General features: G+C 32.4%; 1 protein-coding gene across 4 annotated transcripts in view; it reads left to right on the forward strand.

Annotated features, from left to right (window-relative positions):
- The first annotated feature begins 353 nt into the window (after positions 1 to 353).
- Positions 354 to 13,328, forward strand: part of LOC118186252 (uncharacterized) — a 234,243-nt gene continuing 221,268 nt past the window's right edge. For 3 of the 4 annotated variants that reach the window (XM_085809915.1, XM_085809919.1, XM_085809918.1), the window contains exon 1: positions 354 to 556. The gene's annotated coding sequence lies outside the window, so the exon portion shown is untranslated. Of the gene's footprint in view, positions 557 to 12,314; positions 12,403 to 13,328 lie in introns of all 4 variants that reach the window. The other variant, XM_085809916.1, reaches the window with a different exon arrangement.

Genomic DNA, 13,328 nt, shown 5'->3' on the forward strand with positions numbered 1-13,328 from the left:
AAAAGAATTGAAAATAAATGCTCCAGTTCCTATATACTAGCTTATATATTAGGCAAATCATAGTATATTTATCATTAGCGTATTAATAAATTTTGCACCCTGCATCTCTGATCATGAATTAAAATGCTCGTTAAATATGTCGGCTCGGATTTCAATAGAAAAAAACGTTACCACCAACAGATATACACAGATATACATCACTACTTTCGACTGTTGACGTCATGAATTACGCCATTCCAAAGAGCAGCGAAGCGAAGTTGCGTAACGTATGAGGCAAGTGCTCAGCCAATTTGGCGATATTTAGGAATGTTTCTTTCTGGTAACCCTTGAAAACGAGGTGCCAGACGTAGGGTCGCAAGCGCCTGATTAGGGGAAACAAACTGGGTAGTACGGTGAATAGATATAGTACACGATCGGCAACAGAAAGTGATAGAAATAATGTTTGTGCCTTATAAAAGTGTTATATGTAAGTGTTATGCATATATATCAAGAATGTGATTTTAATTTGTATTAGATTAGCGGATAAAAACAAAGGATAAAATGACAATTCTATGAAGTAAGTAGATTTTTGTTTTACATGAAGTAATTTTAAAAGTTAAATATTTTCTGTTCTAATCTGCGACATGCCTAAATACTGAATTATATGGATTTGAGTTTCACTGTAGTTAAAAATATTTGACGATTCCTGCCACAATTAAACGTTTTTATCAAGAACATACGTTGCGTATCTTCTCCCACTGTTATTGAGACATTACTTAATTTCAAAGTCTGCTCTATATATCGCTTGCCCGATATCTGCTCGTATATTGAACAGTTTTTAGAAAAGCTTATTTAATGTTAAGTAATGAGTCATAATTCGCTTCACCTGTCATGCTTTCTTTGCAGTCACAAATTTCTTTGGCTAATTAAAGACATGACATTCGATTCCGAGTTCGAGTAATGTTTTGATACAGCATTTCATTGCGAAACAAATTTCAGTAATAAGAGAATTCTGTTGTTTTCATCTCAAAATAAGTTTGAAATTACGAGAATTCCATTGAATACGTGGCAATAGTTATATAGTTAACAAAATTGGTTAATGCTGTAAATGCTAAAAAAATTCATGCTTGTCTAGCATGAAAAACTGCAAAGCGTTGATATAATTTTTCGAAATCTAAAATATAAACCTTTGCAATACTGTTTAATTTTCAAAATAAGTATATTTTGCTTATTAAAAGTTATGCGTCATTAAACGCAAAATTATTTCTGTTCTCTCATAATATATAGCAGTATCGCCAACATCATCGCGTAATTCGAGACTAATTTCCATATATTACAGCCACAGAACGAAAAAGCTCATCCTGTAAGATCATAGACGTCCCCCCCGCCAAGCCTTCTGTTTTGTTTGTTTATTTTTCCATTAAAGTTCCCTCCGACCATTGCCAACGTACGGGGTTTCTCTAGTAGTAACAAGGGCACGACGCCATACGCTCACGCGGTTAACTACCGCAACTTCAGTTACGCATGAAACAAAGTAAATTTAAATGGTTATTTTAGCAACACTTAAAATTGAGATTAAAGTTCGCTGTGTAACAGTGCGCATCCGATTCACTGAGGGGCCGGACATTGATCGTTTACACAAATCAATCACTCATTTTAGTTAAAACGTTTACAAATTTGAAATATCAAGTGAATTTTCTCTTTTTTTTTAAATAGTATATTTTATTGAATAAGAATATTTCATCGGTATTTTAAACTTACGCGTCTAATGCCCGACCTTAACCTTTCACTTTTTCAGAATGCCACTTATCACCTTACGTGCTTTGTTTGCCACTTTCTTAAGTGGATATCTGTAACGAGTTTTACTCTGTGTGAGTTTATGTATGCGCTGCACGTTATTTTTGGGATGAAAGAAAAGAATATATACATATATTTATATATATGAAAAATTATCTCCTATGAAATGTGAAATTAAATTTAGATAGTAGTTTTCAGTTATACATTTATAAAGTTTTTTCCCTTATGTATGTATAAATATCCCTCTATGATTATTTCTGGATGTACTTTATAATACAATTTTGCTGTAGTCATTCCTTGAGTAATTCTGTTTATCAGAAGGTAAATCAAGAAGCATTTAATGTATTTATTTGTATCAGATTGCATTTTATTACGTCTTCTGATATTGTGGAACGTCACTGCTGTTTTTACCGCCAAACTCTGCTTTCAAAAATGAAATGTAAAGCGGACTCTCAGCCGACTTCCCTACTAAGGCCAGAAGTGGTGGTCACTTTATTATGGAGGCAATTAACAGGTGGGGCACTTTTGCCTCCTATGAAGGGATGGACAGTTACAACCATGCCTTCTGCGAGATCCGAGCCCGGGCCCTTTGGTATTAAAGTCTGCTTCCCTAACCACAGCCTGCGCGGCTTATATTTTTGTATATTAATTAGGCTAATTAGCTTTTGGCTGTGTGTGTGAATTTAGTTTTAAAGTGAAACGACTAGCAATTTAGAAATAATGATGGATCCTTGATAAGCAATTTTGAAATAGTAATAAATCCTTGGTAAAGATTTTTTTGAAATCCCTTCTAAAAGGTGCAAATTTTGTTCTTTTATATTCTATCCTTTTAAAAAATCTTTCTTAAGAATATCGGCAAATTACTTAATCGCGAGTGATTTTATGACGAATTACGTTCAAAATTTCAAATAAAATGTTCTCGTAAAAGTAATTTTTTATAGTAAAAGATTGCACAATACCATTTTAAATTTATTGTTATTATTATTGTATCTTACTTTTCATTTTTCGTTGCAAAATGTTATATGTGAGAAGACCAGTTATGTAAATACTTCACATTGTTTCCTTTGTGGAATAATAAGTAGAAATACTTCTTTACTTTTAAAAACTGTCACAGTTTTTAGTTGAACCAGGAAATTCATTTTGGTACAGCTCATTCATTCAGCCCAAATTGTGGATATAAGTATTTTTATCTTTGCGACAGAATTAAATTTATATCAAGATGAAATTATACTGAAATTTCTTTAGTGTAATAGCAAATAAATAAAAAAAAAAGAAATGATGCAAATGAAGTATTTGTTGTGTCGCCTTTGTTTTTAATTAACTAGCTGATAAAGAAAAAGAAATGCTCCAGTGCAGTATAATCACGTTAGTTTTTATTCTGTTAGTAGGAGATTGAGGCGCATAGCATTAGCTTTATTTTAAGACACGACACCTCTGTGAATCGGATAAATTTCCAAGTTATTTTGCATTTTAAACATTAAAATTCTAACTGTAAAGTATTTAAATTAACATATAATCATTTAATGTATCAATAATAAATCGAAATATTACAAAACGTACTGAGAATTTGCAGTGGTTAAGGGGCTTTAATCTTAAAATGCGTTATATTAAAAATCATTTTTAATTGTCACCGGGAAAATTTTGATGCAGAAGATCTTTTTTAACGATGATGATCCATGCTCACCGTAGCACAACTTGAACTAACTCAGTTTTCGCATTAAAACCGGTAATCATTGCTACCACCTGCCTGAAAGAGGAATTTTTCATTAAAACAATTTATCAGATTACCGCAGTAATTCTGAACTGTCTTAGCCCGCGGATGTTATCTTCTAAGATTTTGCTTTTCTTTGATCCAGAAAAAAGATAAAAATTTTTAAAGATAAAAAGTAATCCTTCACCTTTCCATTGTCATAGCCATGATTAGTTTAAAAAATTTGTTTAATCTCCCTTTCATTAAGTTTCTTTCAATTAATGCATATCAAACAGTCTTTGTTTCTGTAGTTTATTTCCTTTATACTTTTTTTTTTTTTAAAAAAAAAAACAATGTGTGTTACCATCCGACTGTTGCATCTTGGTTCTTATCCCTTTCCACCGAGTATATTCTAAGGAACGGTAATAATGTTAGTTTTTTTTTCTTTTTTTTAATTCACTGAAGAAATTAAAATTAACGTTAATTGCGTGCAAGTGTTCTTCATCGCTATTTATATGCTCTTAATGAATAATCTTAAACGTCCGTTTTATAATTACTAATTTAATAAAGGCCTTAATATTTAAAGCCTTAATGTACCTTCAGATGAAGGCTTCTTTAAGAATAATTTGCAGTCCTCTTTTTTTTTAGCTCTAAGAAAGTAAATTTTATCGTCAGGAGATGCAGATACAGTTAGTACAATCATTTGAAGAGAGAAGTTTTGTATTTGGCCGTTCAGGGAGTCAGTTAAATTTTAAAAAAGTAGTTTGAAATCAAGCATACTTAACTTGGCTGTTAGAGAAGCATTTTTGACAGATCATAATGTAATATATAAAATTTTGTATTCGAGGATAAGGTACTCTTGAGTGTTGAACTGTTTTAAAACATATAATTTGAATTGGAATTTATCAGTAGTCTAAAGAATTCCTGTTAGCCTTTTGCGAAATATGAACTGATATATCACATAATCCTGATTTATTTTATACTGCTATTTGTAGGCTTCTGATAAATTTTTGAAGTTTAGTAATCGGGTAATGAACGTAATATTATAACGTAACATAAAACGTATGATCTGTGAAATATTTTACGACTAATCGTAACAATAAATTGTTACGAAGAAGATATCTAATTTCATGTTTTATTTTCACAATCAGTTGTTTGCATTCCTAGAGAATGCATAACCGAATATCGTTCTGAGGCTAAATTTCATAAAAGAAACATTGTTTAAAAAAAATTTTTCCCATTGTACATGTAATTTGTTCGAAAATGCTGCTATTTTGTATATAAGATATCTTAATTAATTTTGCCGCCTAAGGTGAACATTGGACTCTCGCAGTTTAACCGCAGAAGATTGACCTTGTATGACATTGCTCCAAAGCGAGTATTGTGAATCTGACGTCTGCAATAGGAGGGGGCGAGGTAAAGGTCTCGGGAGGAAAAAAAAAAACGTATTTTCCGGTGCATTCTTAAGGCAGCAGCCAGATGCACAAAAGAAATTCTCCTTGCCTGGGAGTATCCTGAGTCACCTCACTCCCCTCACCGGTGTTAGAGGAAATGGGGCTGGCAGTGGTTTGCGAGACGATTTTTAGTTTTCGATTATTAAATTTGGCAGTCTCAGAAAAATGCTTTTTTAACTCGTACATTAAAATAGAGCAATCAAAAGTCTGCTTCCTATTTGTGCCATTGAGGATGAATTTCTGTCTTTTCAGTGGCTAACATTAAAATCTGGTGATAGTTTGTACATTTCATGTTAAAGAAGAAAAAGGAATTGGCAAAAAAAATCATATATGATTATCACTTGAATTAGTTCATGAGCACCAGCTCTTTGGATCATGGAACACTCTTTTATATTACAGATGAAGACGGTGTCTAATGTAGTCATTGAACATTGATACCATTCATAGCGTCTGGTGGCTAACTGTCGTATCTGTGCATTGTCATACTGATAACTGTCAGGGGTCATTAATGTTAACAAAAATAATAGGAGAGATAGGATTAAAAAAAAAACACCTTAACTCTTTTGCGATCGTGCAACACAAAGCAAGTAACTATGTTGTCACGCTACTGCTATCAGGCTCTTTGTTTTGTTCGTCAGAATCTCATTGTTTCAGTTTGAATGTGTTTCGCTTTGTGTGTGTGTGTGGGGGGGGGAAATCACCTGCATTTTTTTCTCCTTCATTGTGCTACCATTATCACGGATTGAAGAATGGAAGCTTCCATTTACTTATGTCCATATTCAGTCTTCTTTTGTCAAGCCATTTCTCTTGATCAAGTGTGTCATAGCGTTTCGCACAGTTTCAGATGGAAAACAAAATTTCTGTTCCCAAGTCTGATTTGAGTAGTGATTCGTATTCTCAATTTACAGGCATTCAATAGATGATGTACGTCAGATGAATTTGCCGTACTGTATCATTCTTTAAGTAATTAATGAGAACATGCTTCAGTTCTTTATGATTATTATTAGAATTGGGGAATGAAGATTTAAAATTCTTTTCCGCAAAGTGTGATCTGGAGAAGTCTCTTTCCCATATTACAGTTAAAGTATTTTAACTACAACAGAAGAAGGAGAAGATTTACCTGTTGAGGTGATGGTACAGTGCTTTGTAGAGCCTTATTGTTGAAATACCTCAAATCATTAGCATGTCAACATTTAAATTTAGAAGTTTGGGACAGAATATGTAACACTTTGTGGCATGCTCAAACTGCCATATATTCCACATTTAATCAGCAAAACATCTGCTGTTATTAAGTGTGAAATGATAAAGAATATGTTTAGCGAAATGACTTCCTTTCACCGTTAGCGTATTCTCTGTAGCATTAATTTCTGGAGCTTTTTGCCATTATATTCTTACAATATGATTCCTTGCATTTTTTGCGGTCCTTCTCGTTGTGGGATGAAACGCGAACAGTTTTCTCGGGAAAGATATTATGAACCGACTTAATATTTCGAGCGAGAAAACATGCTTTCGTCAACAGTTCATTTCGACTTAAAATTTTTCTAAACGTAAAGAATATGTGTTCTTAGGTTAATTATTTCAGTAAACAAAAATCAAAATAGAATTTATTGCCAATACCTTGAGAACAAAAGCATTGCTATAAGAGATAAAAACAATACACTTAATTCAGCGATAACTTGTATGCAAAATTGACGCATATATTGTTCTGTAGAGAATTGTACGGCATCCTAGAATGAAGGAAGATTTTTATTTTGTTTTAAATGTTAGTGATTACTTTAGGTACGTACATAAAAATTACAAATACGATCTTTAATTTATCACTGTTGAAAAGAAATATTTATATCATCAGGGAATTGAATTTTGAAGTGCCAAATCTGGTCTGATATCTGACAACCGACCAAGCCTACGCAACTATCGATGCACAAAGTATCAAGTCAGGTTGTACGTTTGACCTTGAAAAGTATTCTCTTATGCTGTTGTTAGGTTTATCGTTGCTAGGCGGTATTTTTACTCTATGAAACAGAGACCTCAGCTGATCATCAACGTAACTGAATTTCTGAAAAACTAGTATATTTTAAGTTTCGCATAGGTCGTCTACGTCTGTACTCAGATTTAGTTACTTTACGTAGTATTTTTTAAAGGGAGTTATAATGATAAACTTTTGACTCTTCGAAAATTTGAGTAAATTTTGGCTAAATTGTATTCTTAGTTCACAGTGTTTTGGTTTCTGAATGAGTAATCAAATGGAAACTAGTGTGTATTCAATTTGTAAACACAGTTCAGATTTATTATGTGTAGCTCATTCTTGTTTATAAGAGAAAAAATGAGAGGGAGGGGCTACTTTGTTGGAAAGTAAATCTAAATTTTATGGTTTCCTGTGAATAAAGAGATGAATTAGGAGATTTCAGATTAGCTAATGGAGAATGTTTGGGTATTCTGAAGTTTTAATCATGTTAATTATGCTTTAAAGTTTGCAGGGCTGTTTAGGCTTCAAAACATAAGAATTACCGAAATTTTATTTTAGATCTAAAAATACGTTTCCGTTACATTTACCCAGTTCTAAAAATAAGTCGCTCTCCAAGTTGTGGGCGTGAAATAAGCGGATGGAGGATGAGGGGAGTAGTATCGGTTAATAAGTTGTTTTTGACGACAGTGTCTTGGCTTTTTATCTAAATTTGTAGGTCTCTGCTGGGCATAAATTTTCTCTATCGTGCGACAAGACATGCAATTAAATATTTGTAATTTATGTGCCTATCCGTCCTGGTTTAAAAATAGTTCTCTTGCTTTTCGGTATATTAAAATAACTCAACAATATTTGGCAATTCGTTCTGAGAAAGTTGGCTGCTTTTACTGTTATGATATGTAGAATTACTTTGATAATTGCGTAAAAGCTGCTTTAGTTTATACATTACATTTTAAAACATGGCGAACGCAGGAAGGATCTTTTTAAGTGTGTCGGTGAATTAAATTAAAACTAAAATAGTAATTAGAAGGGCCGCTAGTTGAGTTAACCTAAAATTTGTCCTGTTGTGATGCAAATGTAGTTGGAAGTGAACGTTGAGTTTTAAAATGTTCGTCGCTCCGTTTTATATATTTTAAAACTGATGTATTATGAAAAAGTTCCTCCGATTCTTGGAGGAAATTGAAAGAAAAAAATTACCGATCTACTAAGTTAATTACTTCTCGTAGAAAAGCTCTGCGTGCATGATAAACGGGGTTCAGCTAAAAGCACCGACCTTGAAAGAGTAGGCGATGACGCTGTGTGTAGGTGATGAGAAAGTTTTCCCAGTTAGCTCTATTAAAGACAAAGAAATTTAAATAAATGTATTTGAATTTGAAGCGTTTCGATATTATTATTCTTTAAAAGCTTGAGTTTGTATCGGAGTATTCATGTTGTACTTGCAATCGCCAAGTTAAGTATAATTGTTGAATATTGTTCCCCGAACTGATAAGTTGGTGATGCAGCAGTGATTGGCGACCTTTTGCCTGTATAGAGATATTTCACTGATAGATGAAACATTTCGCTTCTGTGTTACGGCGAAATGAAAAAGCTGATGGCTTTTTCGACCGCGGATTTATTTTAAATTCAAGTACACGTTATGTGAAATACTGCGTTTTTCGTAAAAAGTTATTATTTTATTTCAAGAAAGGGTACCTCTGTTTAGCGCCTCCTTGGATTATTTATTAGCTTATGCAAAACACCCTAGGGCTTAAGGGGAAAGATTTCTCTGTTTGGTGCTTCTTTGGATTATTTATTAGATTATGCAAAACACCCTAGGGCTTAAGGGGAGGGATGTCTCTGTTACTGATTTCTTTTAGGTAAACTGTCTCGTATTCATGTTGGCCACTGGTGGGTTAAAGCTTGACACTCACTGAGTTTACGTTAACTGCCTTTCGTTAATACCTGCTCAAGAACTTCTAGTCTATCAACATTCTTTTTCCTTATAGAATTTCTGAAGTTAAAAACTTCGGTTGATCTATACATTATGGTAACTTGGCGATTTTTGGCGAAAATTTGGCGACCAACTCTCGTAAAGACATGTTTCTTTTCTTTTTATCTACTGAACACTTCTTCCAACAATCTACTAGCCGAATTACACTTATGCTAGAAATTTTATCTAACAAAACTGCTTAATCATGACAAATATTCACTGCAAAATTGGGAAAAAGTGCACAATACCATACTCCTTACGCGTTTTTCAAAATAACACATACACATAAACCATGTACACGCCGACTTATTTTTACTTAAAAAAACATCCCAGAATTGCACAAAAATGGCATTGCGCACACTCTTCACTATATCCATGTACACTGCTTTTTTCTCATAAATTAGAAAAATTTCACGAAAATACATGACAATTTTCTCAATCTTTAAACCCGGTAAAAAGAACATATATGAAATTACCTGATCGCGAAAAAGTATTTACCCTTTCCAAATATGAACATTTCCACGTATAAAATAAATAAAATATCCAAAAACTTTTACCTCTCAATTATCTATTACATTATAAACGTCACCAACGAATTCATACCGCAAACATTACAAATACTTAGTGTCAAATATTTAAATTATTTCCATGCACGTTTACTTCAACTAAAACGTATACCAAATTCCTACAAACATAAAATTCACAAAATAACTATCATTTAATTAAAATATCACTAAACCATGTACACGTCGACTTATTTTTACTTAAAAAAAATCCCAGAATTGCACAAAAATGGCATTGCGCACACTCTTCACTATATCCATGTAGACTGATTTTTTCACATAAATTAGAAAAATTTCACGAAAATGCATAACAATTTTCTGAATCTTTAAACCCGGTAAAAAGAACATATATGAAATTACCTGATCGCGAAAAAGTATATACCCTTTCCAAATATGAACATTTCCCCGTATAAAATAAATAAAATATCCAAAAACTTTTACCTCTACATTATCTATTATATTACAAACGTCACTAACTAATTCATACCGCAAACATTACGAATGGTTACAAATACTTAGTGTCAAATATTTAAATTATTTCCATGCACATTTACGCAAATTACTTTACTTCCACCTTACATTTAGAACAATGCATAAATATAATATCCTCAAATAATTAAAAATACTAACTTACCTAATCTTCTTCAGAATCTTGATTACGTGTCCGATAAACTTTTCTTATTTCTGTTTCAGGATCTTTAAAATCATACTTATACTTCACAGCAAGGTACCAGGTAAAATAAATAACTTAATAAAACATCTTTACTTCTATCTCGCACAACCTTAAAAAAACACTTATTACTACCCCTTTTAATCCCACTAAATACCCATTTCGAATTCACTTTAGTTAGGGCCATGGGATCCAAAACTTAACGAACACTGTTTCACACAACACAGAATAAAGCCAAATACAAAATTTCCAGATTTTTTCCCCGATTTCCCCCCTTTTCCGATTAAAGAACCGTAATTCGTCCATTAATATCACATGACATATCCCATGATCTCTCATTTCCCTCACACAAAATAATGCGTAATCGGAACTGAGTACTGCTCACATTATTACCAAAGTCCCAGGTAGTAACCTTTGTCGCCTCCAAAATGTCGCCAAACTACCAGTTACCATATTCTAAAGATCAGGCAAAACTTCTTTAGGTTCTAAAATTGTCATATTTTTGGTTTAAAGCTATTTAAATCTATTTCGCTTTCTCTGATGTTCATTCTGCTGATTCTTTAAATGGCAAGATAGGTGTTGTGTGCTTTGATGTATTCGACTAAACAAATTAACTCTGATAATAATGTGTAATAATGTGATATTAATTTTTTGTACGTTTGAAATAAAGGTAGGTTTCTGTCACTATTTGTTTTAACGCAAGAACACTAAAAGTCAGAAAAAAAAAATAAGGTACTAAGCCATTGTTTGGTATAACACATTTATTCTTGTATATTTCGGCCTCACCAGTGGCCGGGTGGTTAAGATCGCTGAACTTTGGGAGTTCGATTCCAGGTGAGCGGGGTGGCTGCATGGTTGGTTTCTGTAGTTTTCTCTATGTATAACGTGATTGCGAGTCAGTTTCCCGTTGAAAGATGAAGTCGTTTTTCTTTTTAGCTTAGCCATATTCCGATAACCTAACCAATCTTACAGATTTCGTATCAAAAACAATGTATTAAGATGAATTTATTGCTAATATAATGTATTGTACATAGCGTTAATAGTGTTTAAAATATTTAAAAACATGCAGATTCTTCTCTTATGTGCGTGTAGGGATATAAGTTGCAAATTTTAGGAAGATTTAACCGTCTAGGATTAGATCTGTTGCCTGCAGTGATAAGATACAAATTATTTTTAATGTTATTGTAATATTAGTTATTTTTAGACTAGGAGAAAAATACAAATAGAGTATTTAGCTATTATAAATCGAAATATACTTACCGTATCGATGATTGTGAGCTTCAAGATTTTTGACTACATTAAAAAATGTATAATAATTTATGCAGCAGTGAAGTTAAATCGTTTGTATTTAGTATTTCAAAAAGCTCCTGTGTAACTTAATCGTATTTGGGAAAAAAAAGTGAGTCTAAGATGGGGGGGGGTTAGTTGGTTAATTAGGTAAATTAGAGGCTTGGATAAGTGATAAGTAATGGTAATATATCTAGGGTGTCAAGTTAATTAGTGTCTGATTTAAGCATTAAGCGATTTGTATCGGCAAATTATCAAACTGATACAACCTTTTATGGTGCTAATATCTGCCGCTGTGCACCACGTGCTAGCTACCGATTCTAAATACTTTGATTTAGTATCATCATTCCAAAATTAATCTGTTATATCCGATTTTATTTTGTAAGAAAGTGTAACCAGTTTTAGTAACAGTCTTTAGTTTTATTTTCACATTTGGGATCTTATGGTCTAAATTGATACTTACAGGCTTCTGAGGTATAAAAATGCATTTTCCTGGCTTAAAAAATAACTGTATATCGTCGTACTTAATGAGCAAATAGTACAGATGTAACAAATATTATTATGTATGTATGTGTAAGAAAGATAAAAATATGTTAGTATAAATTATTTACGTTAAAGAGAAAGATTTCAAATAACGAATTGCTTAAGTTCTAGAAACTAAAACATCGTTTTATAATTATGTTTGTTTTTGTTTAATGTTTATATAATATTTAATGTTTATCGTCATAGCAGACAGGATGTCTTGAATTGATTCAAAACATTTACTTTTTTAGCTTTGTAGAGTCTCATACTGTGATAGTGAATGAGGATACAGTGAAATTAAGTGAATAAGGATGTTTATAGTGGCCATATGTTTTTTATTTAATGTTTATATAATATTTAATGTTTATGGTCATGGCGGCCACGATGTCTTGAATTGATTCAAAACATTTACTTTTTTAGCTTTGAAGAGTCTGATACTGTGATAGTGAATGAGGATACAGTGAAATTAAGTGAATGAGGATATATTTTGACAGAAATTGTTGAACAGGTAATCATAGAATATTATCGTGATGGAAAGTAAAATTTTCATTTTTATGGCCTTTCTTACATCGTTTCTCAAGTACCATTCAGAATTCATTATAGTGGTCCTGGGTTAAACTACATCTAGTGCAATATCGTCAAGGTTAAAAAAAGAAATATAAAAGTGCAATCCGAATCATTTTGATATTGAATCTTGATTGAGCATTTTATTTATTTATTAATCATTTTTACAAGCAGTCGCTTTATTCAGTTGTAAACCATTCTCATCCAGCATCTTGCAAAAAACTAACCTGCTATGCATTTCAACATTTTTGAATAAAATTTCATGCTAATGAATTATTTTCGATCTATGTTATACTGTTGAAATTTGGCAGACATTTTCCTCAGTGTTTAGGAAATCGCTTCCTGAATTAGAGATCTATACATTTTCCATTGGTTATCATTTAGCAGCAGCATTCACCTACTTTTTTTTAAAATCACTTTTTGTATATGTTATAATTTTAAGACAGGATCATGTAAATTTTTATGTTGTATTCACATCAAAGCAAACTTAATGCAGATTTATATCCTTGTTATATAGCTTTTCACAGTATGAAAATATGGGCATTGATCATGTAATTGTGATCAGTCCTTTACTTTTTCAGAGTAGACAAATAGGAGCTTTCGTAGTAACGTAATTGCTGTCTCATTTATTAAACATGCAGCTATTGAAAACAAGAAACAAGCAAATACATAACTTCAAGACAGTGATTATGACAGACGCTCTGTTGAATTGGACGCCAGTTGTGTTTGAGTTATTAAAATTTTTTCTGCTGTGACTCAAAGATCAAAGGTCTGTCTGTTTGTTTAGCTGAAAACGGCAAAATACACAAGGTTTTTCTGCGTAGTAGGAGGGGTGCTTTCACGGAAGAGTTTCTTAGGGAAATTGGCTGG

This window comes from Stegodyphus dumicola, chromosome X2 (assembly GCF_044657685.1).
Source record: "Stegodyphus dumicola isolate Sdum_Otavi_A_Nest chromosome X2, ASM4465768v1".
NCBI lineage: Eukaryota > Metazoa > Arthropoda > Arachnida > Araneae > Eresidae > Stegodyphus > Stegodyphus dumicola.